Source organism: Nomascus leucogenys, chromosome 17, assembly GCF_006542625.1.
Source record: "Nomascus leucogenys isolate Asia chromosome 17, Asia_NLE_v1, whole genome shotgun sequence".
Classification (NCBI taxonomy): domain Eukaryota; kingdom Metazoa; phylum Chordata; class Mammalia; order Primates; family Hylobatidae; genus Nomascus; species Nomascus leucogenys.
In genome coordinates, this window is record NC_044397.1 from 4,068,710 (window position 1) to 4,085,955 (window position 17,246).

Sequence of the window (17,246 nt, forward strand, 5' to 3'; positions counted from 1 at the left end):
CCATGTAACCAGCACTCAGATAGAGAAACAGAACAAAACTCGTCCCTCATGCTCCTTCTGGTTGCTCCCCGAACTGGGCAACTGCTTTTCTGACTTCTAATACCACAGATAGGCCATCTGATTTGTAATTTACATAAATGGAATCCTACAATATTTAGTCTTTGATGCCTGGCTGTTTTCATATGTTCACGAGATTCTCAAAGAACATGCAACGTAACTTTCGGTTGTGCATGACTGTTGCTGTGTAGTATTTATGATGTGAGCACATCATGATTGACTTTTTGTCTCCACGGCTGATGAGCATTTCTGAGTCTCCAGTCAGGGCTATTATGAATGGTGCACTCTGAACACCCAGGAACACATCTTGCCGGGGCATATGTGTACATTTCTGCTGTGTTTAGGAGGGTCACAAAGTATGCCTCAAGATAGCTGTAGTCAATTCTACCCAATGGTCTTCTGACTGTTCATCTCCCAGATCCTCCCTCCAGCAGTGGAGCAGAATTTCAGTTGCCCTTGGAGCTGGTTTTGATTCGTTGCCCCCTCCCTCCCTCTGCTAGCAGCACGTGTGGCTGTCTTATCTGTGTGCCAGTTTTTGTTTATGAGGCCGATTCCCATGGCCTTCAGTTCCTGCTGATTCTACTTACACAATAGTTTTTTAATCCATAGCTTCTCCATCTCCACTACCACTGCCCCCTTCTTATCTTCTGTGTGAGCTGTCATCTACAAATGTCCTTCCCTACAAGCCTGTACTGGCCACTGTTCCCCATTCTATCATCTACATTCCAGCAAGATGCCCTGACACAACCCATCAGTGCCACTTTCTGTCCAAGAACCCCACTAGCCCCTGGCACCTAAAGCAGTCTCCGTGCTGGGATCTGTGAACATCTCGCAGGCAAGGGCAATCGCCCGAGTCTCTGTGCAGGAATTCTTCAGGTGCCCGCACGGTTCCTGCATATATGGAAGCTCAGTTTTTATTCTAACCCCACCTACCTTTCCAATCTCATCTCCTGAAGTTTGACTAGTGAACCCACACCAGGGACACCTGCACAGCACACAGCCGCGGGCTCTCTCAAGCCTTACCGTGCGCCCACCATGTGTCAGGCAGTTGGAGCTGCCTTCCCCTTTGCCTGAAATTCTTTCTCCTGTGGAGACAGTTTTAGGCAGGTGGCAGTCTAGTCCTACTTGGGGTCATCATATCCCAGAGATGGCTGGAATGGACTTCCACACATTATAGGAATATAATGGACCTAGTAGTCACACTCACCCATATAGCAATCATGCCCCCTAATAGCTATTTGTTTTACATTTGTTCAATTTATATTTTACAAAACAATGTCATGTGCTTTATCTTTTGATACAATAGCCCTATGAGATATGTAGTGGGACTCCATTATTCTCATTTCATAGATGAAGGCTCAGAGAAGTTAAGTCACCAACCCAAAGCCACACAGCCAGGAAGTGGCATAGTTGAAGATTAAATCCAAGTTGTCTGATGCAAAAGCCATCCCACCTCCGCTGCCTCTGCCTGCCCTGCCTACGGGAATCCTGTACCTCCTCCAAGATGCCTCATCAGTTATTCCTTACAAAGCAGTTCCGGATTTCCCAGTCAGAATTAATTAATCTCTCCTCCGTGCACTTTATCTGAACTTTTATTATAGTAATTATAACAGCCTGACTTTTATTATAATCATTATTTACATGTCTGCCTCTCCAACTGGGATGGGAGCTCATTAAGGGCGGAACCCTGTCAATTTTGTACCTTGAGCCCCCAGCAGGTGGGTACTGAACACAATACAATGACAATAACAGCAAGACAATAATGAAGGCCTCCAGCCTTCAGGCTTCACCACATTCGTAGCTTAGTTCACCTGGACTGTGGGTCAAGTACCAAGAAGTGACAGGCTGCCTGTGGTTGTAAAAATGCAACGGCCAACCGGCCAACCGTTTAAAGGTGTTAAGCGGCAGAGTGTTAAATTCCCACAGGATGAGAACATTTCCCAGGGCTTCTTGGGGTGTCTTGGTGACCATTTACTTGTTTCACCCATTGAGTCTTTATCTTATTTTGTTTTGTTTTCTCTCTGTCTCTCTCTATGTCTCTGCCTCTGTCTCTGTCTCTCTGTCTCTCTGTCTCTCTTTCTCTCTCTGTCTCTTTTTCTCCATCTCTTTAGTCTTTTCTTTTTCTTTCCCTTGACTGGAAGAAATACAGAACCAAAATACATTTTCTATTACTTTATGTACCAATTGAATTTTTAAAAATCTGTTCCCTGCTCTAAAAAGTATATGAGTGGGATGTTTTCTACTTTACTCCTCTCTTGTTCAAAACACACACACACACACATACACACACACACACGAGAGAGAGAGAGAGAGAGAGAAAGAGAAAGAGAGGGAGAGAAAGAGAGAGATAATTCAATTTCTTTCAGGGACCCTCAAGTAGTCTTTTCTGACAATTACTGGCTATTGATTAAAACCAAAAAAAAAAGCTCTCCTCCTACCTCTCACCCCCACCAAAGTGAGGTACAACTTCCTAGACTCGGTCAGGTCAGCTGGCCTGTACCAAATGCCCTGGGAAGCAGAGGCCAGAACATCCCTGCTCTGGACACAAAATAAAGGCAGAAGTAGCCCTTAGATGTGGGAACTTCATATCCTGACAGACGAGACTTGGCAAACAAGTATTACCCCCACAGAAAACTCCTGAGAAGCATGCTATGGAGGAAAGGAGGGATTAAAAGCTCAGGTGGACCTAAGCACAGCCTGGACCAACGAAGGAGAGGGAAGGCCTCTACCTGTGGCCACACTGCAAGGTGGAGGCTGGAGCAGCGTGGCATCATTACAGCTAATGGTACCACGCTAGCGTGATGAAGGGCCAAGTGTGCCCAATGAACCGGGCACTCAGAATTCCTCAGGCATTGCTCCAAGTTCTTCACATGGACTAGCCATTTAATTCTCATGTCATAGGCACTGTTACAACTTCCCTTCCACTTTCTACATGAGAAAACTTAGGCACAGAGAGACTAAGTAGCTTGCCCACAGAGACACAGCTGGTCAGTGGTGGATGAGGCAGTCTGAACGGCAGAGCCTGTTCTCCGAACCACTTTCAAACATTCCAGGGGGCCAGGAACACTGAGACCCAGTGTTAGCTCTGCCAGCAGCTATGTGACCAGTCACTTCTGCTGGGTCTCCATCCTCTCACTGTGAGATGGGCTCAATGAACTAGATGAGTTGTTCTCATGTTTTGGGGGTCATGGACTCTTGTGAGAACTGGTGAAAGCTCCCCCAAGGAAAATGTGAATAGCACATTTTCATGGAAATGTCTACGTAACATAAGAGGGCTCCTCAGACCCTGAGAGCCCCCCACTCCCCTCGACTGCTGATCCATGGACTAGCAACTCTATGGAGAGTTCAAATAGTAGCTTTGGCAGTACCTGGCTCTGCAACGGCAGGCGGACAAGATCTGTGCAGGCTCTGAAGTCAGCTCTATGGCCCTGGACAGATATGGAACTGTCCTGTGCTTCAGTTTCCCCTCTGGAAAATGGACCTCATAATAACAATATTTCATAAAGATTTTATGAGACTTTGCTGAGAAAATACACACAGTGAGCTCAGGATGGTGCCTGACACATCGCAGGTATTGCTATTATTATTGTTGGTGCTCATTCCTCACCTTCCTTCCAGGGTCATCACTCTCCCCAGGTCTCTGGGCGCAGGCTTTGGGCAAGGTGACCAATAGCCTGTGGTTTATAACAGGGGACCTCTTGGACAAGACCAAGACAGATACCACTTACTGAGCACTTCCTAAGTGCCAGGTGCCCTGCGCCCATCTTAGAAAATCCCTAGGCAATGAGAACCATGATCCCATTTCACAGATGAGGCGCCTGAGGCTCACAGAGCTGGAACCAGCTGGAACCACTTGCCCCCAGGCCCATGATAGAGTGGCAGAGCTGGGACTTGGACTGAGGTCTTTCTGAATACAAAGCCCAGGCTTTTAATCACCACTCTAGTTTACCTTCCTTGGGCAGCTGCAGGTTGAGCCTTGGGTCTTGGAGTCATCCCAGAAAGCAAGATAAGGTCAAGAAGAGAGAGTTTCTATAGCATGGGAAGCCTCATTGGCTGCCACCTTGTTATGGGATCATAAACCTGTGATCCCTCTGGGTCTCAGCCACCTCGCCTGCCTGTCAAATGAGACGATGAAAGGGAATGCCCTTTGGGAGGCATTCTGAGCATTTACAACCAGGCTTCATGATGATTACCATCATTATCATGACTATTATGATTGCTCATCCTGAGTTAGTAGGCAGGCAGCTGTGTCCTGAATGCCTGGGGAAAGCTTAGGGCAGCCTGGAACCTAGGCTGTGACCAGGACCCAGAATTCCAAAGAGAAGGGAAGGGTGGGGTATGGACTCTCCCTGCCATTGCCTTGGTGTCCCTTGGGGGTGGTTGCAAACCCACCTGGGGTCAGGAGACATCCCCACTGCAGCCTGTTGGAAAAGGGCTTTGACATGACCCCATTAACCACACTTACCTCCGCTCCCCATCCAGACACATCCTTGGCCGGGGGCAGGACTATGAGCCAGGCACCCTCCTCCTGCCCTCCAGCCGACCCAGGCTGATCTGTCTGTTAACTGCTTAGCTGCACAGCCTACATTGGTGGGAGGTGCAGGTGGGGAGGAAGGAGAACAGGAAGGGGTGCAGGCCCCACATTTGCTGACAATGCACTGAGACTCTTATTATGCCCTTCTCATCACTGTTCTCAGAGTGTTTTGAGTGAGTGTAGAGAACCCAGGTCAGCCAAAGCTTCCTTTGATGTGCACAATGCAGAGAAAAAATAATTCGATTAGGGAAAGGGGACAATAAGAAAGACAAGGAGAAGGAGGTCACCTGGTTTTGCAGCTGGCTCAGCGATGCAGAAGCAGATGGGTCCAGCCTGAGTGAGAATGTTAGAAAGACACTGTGCAGGCCCAGGATGGAGTCAGGTGGGGAGATGGAAATAAAGAAGTTTGCGGTCAATTGCCAGCTGCATGTGACCAAGCAGAACCAGAGCAGGAGACCCGGAAAGGCTCAGAGGCTCCTGGCCGAGAGGCGAGGCCTGGGCAAACCTTGAGGAGGGAGCCAGGTGCTCCAGCAGCTCCCAGGGTGAGTGGGGGGCTGGTTCTGTCTACAGGGAGCCCCAGTCTGAGGGAGACGCAGCCCCGTCCTCAGGGAGCCCCAGTCTGAGCGGGAAGAAATAATCCCTACTTTCAAGGTACTTCTAGTCTGAGAGAAGAGTCAAAGTCACTGCCTTCCTGGAACCGAACCCAGAACATGTATTACACGCATGTTAACTATTCCCCGAGGTCACAGTGTGACTTAACAGAATGACAGCAAATGAGGGTCCAAAATTTCCTTAGCTGCCTTGAGTTAGAAAAATGAAAAGAATCAGTGAAGGGACTGAAGGGCCTGGGACTACAGTGGAGACGAAGCGGGGAACGTGGGAACTGAGGAGCCTGTTTTGGACCACAACCACTAGGAGGTGCAGCTGGAGGAACTCAGGTCCTGTCCCGCAGAGTGCTGGGAGAGCTGGCCTGCAGGGACTCCATGCAAGCTACAGCCTCCACCAAGGAACCTGAAGCCCTGCCCCTCAAGGAGCCGAAGACCTGCCAGACAGAAGGCAGCTCAGAATTTGCAGATCAGAGAGTGTGGAGCCTCCAAGACCTTGAGCCTCATCTCCTGGCCCCTGGTGAAGGCATCCCTGGAGGATAATCATGGACGCAGTCACCACTCTTCATCTAAAGCTGTCATTTTTCAAGTGCTTTCCATGTGCCAGTCACTGTTTTCAGGCTTTATGCCTCCAAGCTTTCTTAAACCTCACCACAACACTATGAGGTAGGGTTATTATTATTCCTGTCTCCCAGATAAGGAAACTGAGGCATGGAGGGTTGACATACCCTGCCAAAGGTTATGGAGCTAGTACACGGCAGAGCTGGACTTTGATCCAGGGGATCTGGTGCAGTGGTTACCCATTCTCTACGTAATTGTTTCCAGGGACGGGGAGCTCACTCCCTAAAAGGACTGTGATTGCCAAAATAGCTTCTAGCATAGTCCGCAGCACCCAGCAGAGGCTCATCACCCTAGATGTGTAAGGCCCATGGGGGCAGGAACCCCAATACTGGGAATAGTGCCTGGCACATTGTAGGCCCTCAGGAATATTTGCAAAATGAATGTTCTTCCAGTAGAAACATTTCCTAGGCACATAGCCCCTCACTCCCAGGGAAAGGCCGCAGGTTCTGGGTGTGCCTCCACCAGTCACAACCAACTATGGCCAGCACCAGCCCCAACTATGGAGACCCAAGGCAGGAAATTTCCAAGGAGAAGTATCAGGGGAACTGAGCGGGCTGTTGTGAGAGAGCTGAATCCAAGGCCCACTTTAACTGCCTCCTTCTTCAGGAAGCGTCCCTGACCACTCTGGCCCTTGACTGATACCTACCATCTTTGCCTCTCCCCTGGTCCTGAGCCAAACCTAATGAGACTTGTTCCCGTCTGTGGGGGTGGCTTACCTCCTCACCAGACCACAATCTCCACTGTTGGGGCAGGGACCTGGCATTATGCTGCTCTCCAGTCCCCAAAGCCTCGGTGTCCAGTTAGGGACTAAGGGGACTCCCTCAGTGTTAAAGCTGGATGGACATCAGAGGGCCTGGGGTGGAGGCAGGGGACATATGAAGGAGGGGCTAGGCACAGGACCCATCCCAGCCCCTTTAATGCTCCAGCTGCAATCAGGGGATCCCAGGCACACGAGAGATTGAAGGGAGCGGGAAACATGGGAAATGAGGAGCATGGGCCCAGGGAGCCCCTCTTGCCCCATCACCTTTCCTGTGGCTCCAGCTTCAGCTTGTTCAGGTCTGAGGATTAAGGAGGGACAACACCCCCAGGACCCTCCCACCATCACCAACGCTCATCTCAGAATGCTAAGGCAGAGGCTGCCTCTTCCAGGTCTCTCTTTGCTATTCTGAGAAAGGGTAAAGGAAGAAACAATTATTTGTTTCTCCTCATTAGGAGTTAAGTCTCATGAACCCTAGGCATTCAACACTGTGGGGAGGGGCAGGAAGTGAAGGGGCTACCGCGGAAGAGGGGAGGGAAGGAGAAAGGTTGGAGCTCGGCAGGGTGATGGGAAGCCCCAGAGCCAACAGGCTTCCCCTACTCCCAGGCCTCCAGCTCTGTAGCAGCCCCCCTTCCCCATGGCCCCCTGCCACCCACTACCTTCCCTGTGACAGCTCATTCCAGAGGAGGAAGCCACCCCCACCCCAGTTCAGGATTCCTGCACCCCAACATGAATTATCAGAAACACAATGGGTCCAATTACACTGAGAGACTGGCTGGCTTAAGAAGAGAAATCCTCGCATCCAAGGCCCTCTTTCTCTTTGTTCTGCAATAACAAATTGGCCACTATATTGTCCTTGCTGCTCAAGATCCTCATCAGAAAACCCCACCACCATAAACCCCAATCATTCCCCGCTTTCCAAATTACAGCTTTCTACTGGCACCTCCCCAGGGCTATCCCCATTCCCAGCTTCTCCTCCTAGACTCTCACACGTGTGTCTGATGCAGGGCATCCTCTCAGTGCAGCCCCTCTCCACCTGCCCCCTGGTCTCAGATATGCCAGTTGTGTGTCAGGTCCAGGACTGGGGCTAGGAGGAAAGAGAGCGGTGAGTCCTGCAAGCACAGTGTCAGATTCTGTCTTTTTGTGCTCATCAGAAACGTTTGCATTAATTTGTATTTTTAGAAATATTGCATTAAAGGATGATCTTTTCCATGGCCGAGTGTTGTGGTACCCTCTTGAATGTTGCACCCCAGGTATTCACCTCACCCTGTTCTGGTCTTTTCACACCCTCATGGGTGGAAGTCTGGGCTGTGTCCAGGTTCCTCCCTCTCTAAGACAGAGGACAGCTAACAGCCCATTCCTCACTCCATCTTCTACCCTCTCAGCCCCCAAACCATCCCCATCCCCCTCCTTGAGAATAAGACCCACCACCCCCCCACCCCAACTACCTGTCCTCACCTCTGCAGGGCCAGACCTCAGAGGGCAGAGGCTAAGGAACAGCTGTTAGCCATGGATATCTGGAGCCTTCCTAAACAGAGCCTTGAAGTGACCTTCCCTTTTGGGCGGTCACTGACCCCCATCTTGTCAACACTGCCTTAGAGGTACCATTTCCCCAGCTTTAAGCATTTTGATGTTTCTTCCCTGGCGGCCTGGCAGCTGACAAGGGTTCAGCGTAAGCCAATACTGTTTGGAGAATCGAGGAATAGATCAAGACAGAGAGTTCTAAGTGATGGGGAAAACAGCCACTCTCAGCAGCCTTGGGAAGCTTCCAGGTTCAATTCATTCATTTATTCAATAAATATCTCTTGAGCACCCACTATGTGCCAGACACGGTCGTGGAAGCTTTGGGTACAGCAGACAAGAAAACAGAATCTCTACCCTCAGGAGCTGTCATTCAAGTTTCAAGGTGGAGGCACATCCCAAGTGCACAGATCTCCAACATACACAGGCTACACCTCATTTCATTCACACAGGATTCGCAGCCCCCATGGCACTGGGGAGCCCAAGACAACTGGTTGGTATATATTTGTGTTTAGAGCAAATAAACGGAGATCTAAACTTCTACGCAGGGTACAGAGGCTTTAGAGGGGTGTGGGAGGTTGCGGTCTTAGTTTTGATCTTGGTCCCTGCCCTGTTCACTGTGGGGCCTTGGGTAGGTCATTGATGTCCTGATTCCTGACTCAGTTTCTCCATCTGTGACCAAGAGAGGATAATCCTCCCCTCTTCCATCACCTCTCCAGGATGCTGTGAGATGCCAGGACAGAACAGAGGCTGTAATGCTTGCGATCTGGCAAAGCTGCCACAGTGGAGAAGCAGCACTGGGTTGGGAGTCGGAATCAAGGCCATGGATGCAGTAGTTGAGAGAACACATGTGGTGTCTGACGTGGGTGTCAGTCCCAGCTCTCCCACTGACTAGCTGTGGAAACTTGGGACAGACTCTTAAGTACCCTGTGCCTCAATGTCCTTGTCAGGTGCGTGCGGGGAAATACTACTCAAAGTGTTACTGCAAATAAACATTCAGAACAAGCCCTAGCACTGTTCATAAGCATTTTATAAATGTTGCTGATTGTGAGTTGGCCCCTGGGCCAGCCCGTCCCTCCTCTGGGGTTCAGGAGTGCCATCTGCAAAATGAGTATGTTGAACCTAAGCTCCTTCCAGATCCCGAGCTTTTGCAAAGCATCAGGGTGTCTTTCTTTGAGGCCCCGAGCATCAGACCCTCAGGATCTGCCCACTCCCTCCCCACCACCACAGGGGCTGGGAGCACTGTCACACTCCACACAGGAGCACTGTCACACTCCACACTCCCCCCACTCCACACGCTTCAGGAGGGGAGGAGGAGACAGTCAGGGAGCTTTCAGAGGGTGCAGTTCTCTTGTGGATCTGCTGTGACTGGCAGCATGGGGAAGGAAGATGTTGCCCTGAGGGGCTGCCAGCTGCCTCTGCCGTAATATTGTTGAGAGCAGAAAGCAAAATGGGGTTTTCATTATGAAAGAGAAACACGGGGCCTTCTGCAGAGTATTATTTCCTTTCCTTCCCCACGTGGAGGGCAGCTCACCCAGCGGTGGGGCAAGCACCCTGTCCTGGGGACACACACACCACGGCCCCCAGATGCCCAAGGAGCACAGCAGGGGTCTGCAGATGCCCAGGGAGGCAAACATCTCCATGACAGAAGAGGGCAGTCTGCCAAACTAAAGCCCTTTCCCAGCTTGCTCTCAGGGCCAGAAGGGGTCTATCAGAGGCTGCAGGAGGCTGCTGGGGGTCAGGACGGAATGAGATGTGCTCCCGGCAAAGGAGGACAAGTGCTTGTGATCTATGCTGTTATGCCGTGTCCCCGGTGCCCACTTACTCCCTCATTCTGCAGCAGAACTGCTGTGGGCACAGAGCCAGGCATAGGTGCAGGGTGAGTCCTAATTCTGCCACAGCATCCCACATCACTGGTACAACCATCAGATCCTGACCCCTTCCCCAGGCCAGCCAGCCACTAGTGGGTCCCAGGCTCACAGTGAGTGGTCGCTTCCGGCTGGGATGGTTCTGCCCAGCCTGAACTCTAAGTAATGCTGCTGCACAGACACCCCAAATATTCCCACCCTCACAACCTGTGTGGGGTGACACCTCCCTGACCATTCATGTGGGGCACACCTGTCCATTTTCAGTCACCTCACATTCCCCAAGAGGACCTTCTGCACCAACCAGGCACAGTGCAAGGAAGAACTCACAGCTGAGCCAGGTGGAACGTGTTGCCTGGGCCACAGCTGTGAGCTCTCTGAGGGCTTTGTTCACCGTAATTCCCAGGTGTCCCTAAGAAGTGATAGGGCCTGGGTGGGTATTCACAAGATCCAGGATGGGGCGGGGATAGAGGCAAACCATAAAGGCAGACATCAGGGTGCTGATGGCATCAGTGGAAACCCCAGGAGCCTCCTCTGCCCACCCAGAGAATGAAGATGACAGAGAGAAGGCTTGGGGTATAGAGTAGAGCCCAGGGGATACAGATCATTGGCACGCTCCCAGGCATGCCGACCACAGGTCGCAGCTGCCGCCAGTGGGGATGTTCTCACTTGCAGAGGATGCAGGGATACATGGCTCTCCTGAAACGTGGGCCTCTGCCAGGGCAGCCACAGCCCCCGAGTCTTCCAGCACCCCCTCCCCATAGACACATGCCCAACAGTTGGTTTCTGGGCCATAGAGAGATTCTCATTATGTTATGCAAACGCCTGCATCCATCAGACACCACAGCGGCAGCATGCAGAGTGTCAGGCAGGCACCCAGAGGCACACGTGGCAGTGCCACACGCAGGTCCACACCACCAGCCCAGTATGTGTCTCAGTCCTCCCAGCCACCTGGAGAGACTCTGCCACACAGACACTTGCAGTCATGTGGACAGAGACCTGGTGGTTCTAACTCACGCAGACACACGCAAATACACACATACTCCATTTCCAGGTGAACTGCTGCTTTTGGCAGGATGCTTGCTCCAGGTGTACTGGCATCAACTCTGACATGAGAAGCAAGGACAGTGCCAGGGGAAGCCTTATACACCCTGTGATGAGCTTCCTGGGCCCCTGGGTGAATTGCCTTTCCATGGGATGCAGGCTGTGAGTTTTCCAATTAGGAAACCTGGCCCGGAGAGGTGGCGGCAGCAGCAGGGGGTCATTAAGGATGCAGCCTAAGCAATGCTGGGCAGGAGGAGGAGGGATGCTCTCAGGAGGCGGCTGAGGGGTGGGCGGGAGGTGCTGCAGCGAAACAGGAGCATGGCAGAGACTTTCAGAGTGATTTGGAAAACATCTGCAGAGCACCGAGATACACAGACATCCCAGCTTCAATCAGCAGCCTTTGGGCAGCAGTGGCTTCCTCACTGGTCTCCAGGAGAGCAACCACCATCCAGGCTGCCAGCGGGGGCTCTGTACCCCAGGCCTCTGAGCCAGGTGGGGTGGAGGGAAGTGAGATACCAAAAGACCTTCTTCACACCCTCTCCTCTGTACCCAGCCCTGCTCCCCAACTCTGACCAGGCCTTGCTTCTTTCAACAGGAGAATTTGGCCCTGCTACCTCTCCCTCTCTTAGCTCCAGCCAGAATGTGGGTCCCTCAGGTATCTACCTTGAGCCCATCCCCAGAGGGCTGGGCTTTCCCAGCTGCTCTTTCCAAGGGATTAGTGCCCTAGGTCTCTGCAGATGCGGCAGGAACTGCTGCTCCCCAGAGCCAAGTATCCACATTTTCCCCAAGGGCATCTAATGCCAAAGCACCCTCTAGACAGAGGCTGTTTGCCAAGTGAACGAGTGCTAAGGATAAGGGTCCTAATTCCCAGTCCCACATCCTGTCACTTAGATGTTTCATCTGCAAAATGGGCGGCAAACCATTAAAGTGACTGGGCCTGATGACTTCAGAGCCCCTGCCAGCTCCAGAAGCTGTGATATTCTGAAGTAATCTTGAATGGAGCCTTCAGATATGATCAGGCACATTGCAAAGACCACAAGTGTGTTCTCCCTGCAATGCATGAACACCTTCCGACTTATTCAGTCCCTGCTTTATCAGCACAGAGTCCAGAGGGATAATTGTCTCTTTCTCTCTCATTCTGGTTTCTCTGCTTACACAAGGCACATAAATCCTTTCTGGATGGAGCCCGGGACACACAGAAATTATATGTATGCACCGTCATGTATGTGCCTGTCTCATTGCCAGCAGAGACATTAGCTATATGAGTCACATTATTGACTTACATTCAATTCCTGGTCTGTGTACACCCAGGTGTCCTGCACATCTGTATCTTCCCCACTCGAGCTTCTTCCTCCCACCATCCTAACTCTGCTGTCCTCTCTCCTCTCCTCCCTCCACTCACCTAGGGAAACAAGCTGTGGGAAAACAAGCCTGTGATTTTTCACCGTGTTTATAAATCTCTTAAGCTTGACACGGTGCTTTTTTTCAGCTCGAAGCCTAGCTAGAATGTGGCTGTTTTCACAGAGAAAATCAAAGGAAAGGGATTATAATTACGGGTCAAGTCCCAAGCGGGAAGCAGCTGCAGGCATCGGGGGCTTCCCTTGCCTGGGTATCTTTTGTATCAGCGAAAAGCTAGGCATCCTAGCAGCATGCTGAAAAGGGATTCCACCTGGGTTTTTGCCTCCTCTCGATCTTTCCATTTCCTGCCCTGATGAAATACAGTGCTCCTGTTGAGAGTGTCTTGTCCTTGTCCTTGGTGTGGCAAATGCCTGCAGCCAGGTTCTAAATGCTCAGCTCAGAAGCCTGAGAAGGACTTGGGCCTGACACACTCATCCTGCCCTAGTCACATCTTGGGGAAGCACCTGCTGATCTCCAGCTTCCTTCCAGCGACTGGCATGTCTGGCTCCCAACCAGCACCACCCTGAGATGCTGGGCTACCCAAGGACTTCCTCACCAGGGCACAATTAGCCAGTCCTATCCAAGCCTGGAAGGAATTATCCAATCTGCCCAGCTGAGAGAAAGAAAAGAGAAAGAAGGAAAGAGGAAAGTGTGTGCTGAGAGCGCACCAGGCCTAGCTCTGAGCTCAAACCCTTATACCAGGCAAGCACAGTGTCCTTCCTGACCCATGAAAGTCTGCAGAGTGTCTCACCCATCCCCACTGATGCCAGGCATGAAAGTCCCACCTGAGGCTAAGTTGTTGAGGCCTGTTGTTGGTTTTTAAAAAATATTTAGCATGAATTCTCAGTGTCACTGTGAAGCTGTGATATAAGCCAGGCTTTGTTTCCCAAGCCCCTCTTCGGGAGCGTCTTACTGCTGAGCATTTCTCAGTGGATTTGAGTAAACAGCCATGTGTGTGCCTGTGTTCCCCTGCAGCACCCTGGCTGGGTACTTGAGCGGCCACAGACGTTTGCTTCCAAAGCTCTGTGAGCCTATACCTCCCCTTCCCAAACCCTGAATTCAGACTGTCTGATCTGGAACGGTCTATGAAGTAGTTTGCTCCAATGCCCTCCCTGTAACAGAAGAGAAGGAAGGAAACTGGTCCAAGCTCACAGGGAGAATCAGCAGAAACCATCTCCCCGCTTTAAGCCTGCCAGTGTAAACGGATGGCCCATCTCCTGAATTCCAGCAGCGCTGAGGATAACCTGCATTTTCATGGTGCAGAAAAAGTGATACTGGCCAGAGAGACCTACTGCCAACTCAGTGACCAGCACCATGTGTGACCCAAAGCAAGGTTCCTTTCCTCTTTGGACCCTAAACCTGCATCTTTATAATGAGAAGGATAGAGCAAATGGGCAGCTGTGATGATTAGGATAATGGCAACTGAATAAGTGCTGCCAATGAGGGGAGTGTTGGGTAGTGGTTAGAAGCACAGCATTCTGAATTCAAATCCTGCTTCGCCATTTACTAGTGGCTGACCCAGGGTCAGTCACTTCTCGTCTCTGAGCCAGAGTATTGCAAATCAGGGGTAATAATATTACTTACCTCGTGGAATTGTTGAGAGATCAAATGAGCGAATTCATGCAAAGTGCTAAGCATAAGTGCCTAGCACACAATAAATGCTTCATTAATGGTGTTATTATTTTCTCCTCTTGGAAACCGACCAGATAGCAAGGAGCTTAGGCCTCTAATGCTGGAGAACTGAGCAGTTATAAACTCTTTCTCTCAGGGTGTAAGGGGCAGAGCCTCCTGGGTCCCTGGACACAGAATGAAGGTGGTGTGGTTGGGCTGGGCAGGGCAAGGTCCTGGAGTTTTAGGGCCTCCTGTGAGGCCACTCACTCACTCATAATGCAGAGCAGGCAGCCACAGGCTCCCTGGGCAGCACCAACGACGGGTCATTGAAAACAAACTGACTGAGTGATTTGTACTCCCCCATCTCTCATGTTCGAGCACTGGGCCAACACCTGGAGCATGTTAAGTGGGTTACTGCCTGCAGTGGAGTGGTGGACGGGAGAGGGAGAGACACACAGCCATGGCCCCAGGCGGAGGAAGACGAAGAGGGGAGGTCAGGAAGGTTGGGGAGAGAGGAAGAGAGAGGGGAAAGGATAATGGGAAAGTGGAAGAGAGGAAAGTGGGACAGGGAAAGAGAGAAGTAAGGGAGCAGAGAAAGAGGAAAAGCAGGGGAAAAGGATGAGGCAGAGGCACTTGGAGGAGGAATGAAGCCAGGGCCTGGGTCTCATGAGATGAAAAAGTCAACCACGGCCCCTCTAAAGAGGGCTGCCGACATCCTTTGGCCCATGAGTAGAGAAGTATTTTAAAATGTAAGCTTAATGAGGGCAGGGGCTTTTTAAAAATTGTTTCTTTTTCTTTTGGTGTTGTATCTTCAGCTCCTAGAATCATGCCTACCCAGGAATTCAATAGCTATTTGTTGAATGATAATATTTTAGTGCTGGCAGTCAACTAACCACATTTTAGACAAGTGGCTTCTGTGGGCTCCATCCTGCACTCTTGACAATGGGGAGACTCCAGAGAGAGGGACCAGGCCGCCTGGCTGTTTTTGAGGATCACAGCTTGGCTGGGCAAAACGGGCTGAGAGAGGGGAGGTAAAGAGAATCTGCATGACAGCTCACAGTCAGTGGGTGATTGGCTGGCTCTGGCTGCAGGCAGCATAGGAGGAACAGCCCAGAGAGACAGGGCCTTGAATGAAGCTGAGGATGCAGCTCTGATGTGCCCGCTTGGTCTTAAAGGTCTGGCATGTTCCAAAAGTTTGCACAAAACCTTCGTGGTGTAACCTAAAGGCTCATTCTTCCTTGGGAAGAAGGTGCATTATTAATCTCAACGACCTGCCGATATTGACCCCAGGTCTCCCCACAGCTTCTTAAACCACCTGATTCAGGTGCAAAGGTGAGTAGCTGGGCTCAAGTCCTAAACTACCTCCTGGCCAACACTGGTGGGAAGCCCAGGAAGCCTCTCATGATATGTTCTCATTGGCTTAGCCAACTCTCATGAATCAGATGAGAGAATAAGGTGAGATTCACTGACTTTGGAGTCCGGCTGGATTCAAATCTCAGCTCTGTAGCTTCCAAGCCTTGTGATCTTGGACCACTTTGTGAATAGAAGAGCTTAAGTTTATTGAGTATTGACTCTGTTCCAGGAACTGTTCTCAGTGTTGTGTATATAGGTTCACTACCCTACGTGGCAGGAACTAGATCTATCTCATTTCCCAGATGAGGAAACTGAGACACAGAGAGATAGAATAACAGGCCTAGAGGCAAGGAGTGAGTATGCGATAGAGTCGAGTTTGAGCTCAAGCAATCGACCTCAAAGCCCTGGTCTTAACTTCTGCACTATTTTTACCTTTCTGAGTCTCAGTTTCTTCATTTGTCAAATGAGACAAAATAGGACCTTCTTCCTAGTATTACTGAGAGAATTTGAAATACAGTAATATATAAAGTACTTGATAAAGTGGGTATTCAAGAAACTGCAGCTATCATATTTTACGGATGTAAGAGTATATTTCTGTTGTAAAAAAATGGCAATAATGCAAATCTTTTTTTTTTGAGATAGAGTTTTGCTATTGTCGCCCAGGCTGGAGTGCAGTGGCACGATCTCGGCTCACTGCAACCTCTGCTTCCTGGGTTCAAGCAATTCTCCTGCCTCAGCCTCCCGAGTAGCTGGGACTACAGGTGCATGCCACCACACCTGACTATTTTTGAATTTTAGTAGAGACAGAGTTTTACCATGTTGGCCAGGCTGGTCTTGAACTCCTGACCTCAGGTGATCTGCCCACCTCAGCCTCCCAAAGTGCTGGGATTATACGTGTGGGCCACCGCGCCTGGCCACAGATCTTAATTAAATGTCAGTAAGTGGCCCAAAACCATGATGACACTCCTGCCTCCTAATACCTGCTCTGACTGATACACCATTTAGCGTATGGGCCCTAGTTTCCCTGTACTGGGCATCTTCCATTTGACCCTCCAGGTCCACAGTACACCCTTCTTAACCCTGGTCATTGTCCAGGAGGCTGGTCAGTGCAGCCCCCACCAGTGGGCATCATGCCCTCTGCCTCCTGAATAGGCGAGGTCAACTGGGAAGATCAGCAGAAGATGGGAGGGAGAAAGGAGAGTGAGTTTGGGCTATTTATCCTCCTACCCCCAGCTTCCTCATCATGAGTCTGGCTGTGACCCGCAAGCAAAGGTGACATACCTGGTGAGACACCTTTTTGATACTGCTCACATACTCTCTGGGGTCCAGGAACTACTGCCTCCCTTCTCCCTCCAAGTTTAGGAGAGGTAACAGCCTCCCAGTGTTACCAGCCCCGGGGTATTTCACTATCCCTGTGGTTTCTCTATGCCATCCCCACACCTTTGTAAAGTTTCTCTTAATATAACTCATTTGAATGTCTCTTCTGTTTCCTGATGGGACCCTGAACAACATGCAGCTTCAACTAGATGAAGCCAGAAGGCATCATCTTCATTAAAGCCTGGCAGACTTTGGGTCAAATCTCGTTCTAGTATTTACCAGCCATTTGACTTACATAAGAACCTCAGTTTTCCCATCTATTTTTACAGGGGAGTAAAACTAGGGATAAAAATAGTACCTGGCTGGGCACAGTGGCTCACACATATAATCCCAGCACTTTGGGAGGCCGAGGTGGGTGGATCACCTGAGATCAGGAGTTCAAGACCAGCCTGGCCAACCTGGTGAAACCCTGCCTCTACTAAAAATACAAAAAAATAGCTGGACGTGGTGGCAGGCACCTGTAATTCCAGTTACTTGGGAGGTGGAGGCAGGAGAATCACTTG

General features: G+C 50.6%; 1 protein-coding gene across 1 annotated transcript in view; it reads right to left on the minus strand.

Annotated features, from left to right (window-relative positions):
• Positions 1-17,246, minus strand: part of LRFN2 (leucine rich repeat and fibronectin type III domain containing 2) — a 196,935-nt gene that overhangs the window by 140,836 nt on the left and 38,853 nt on the right. The window lies entirely within an intron of this gene.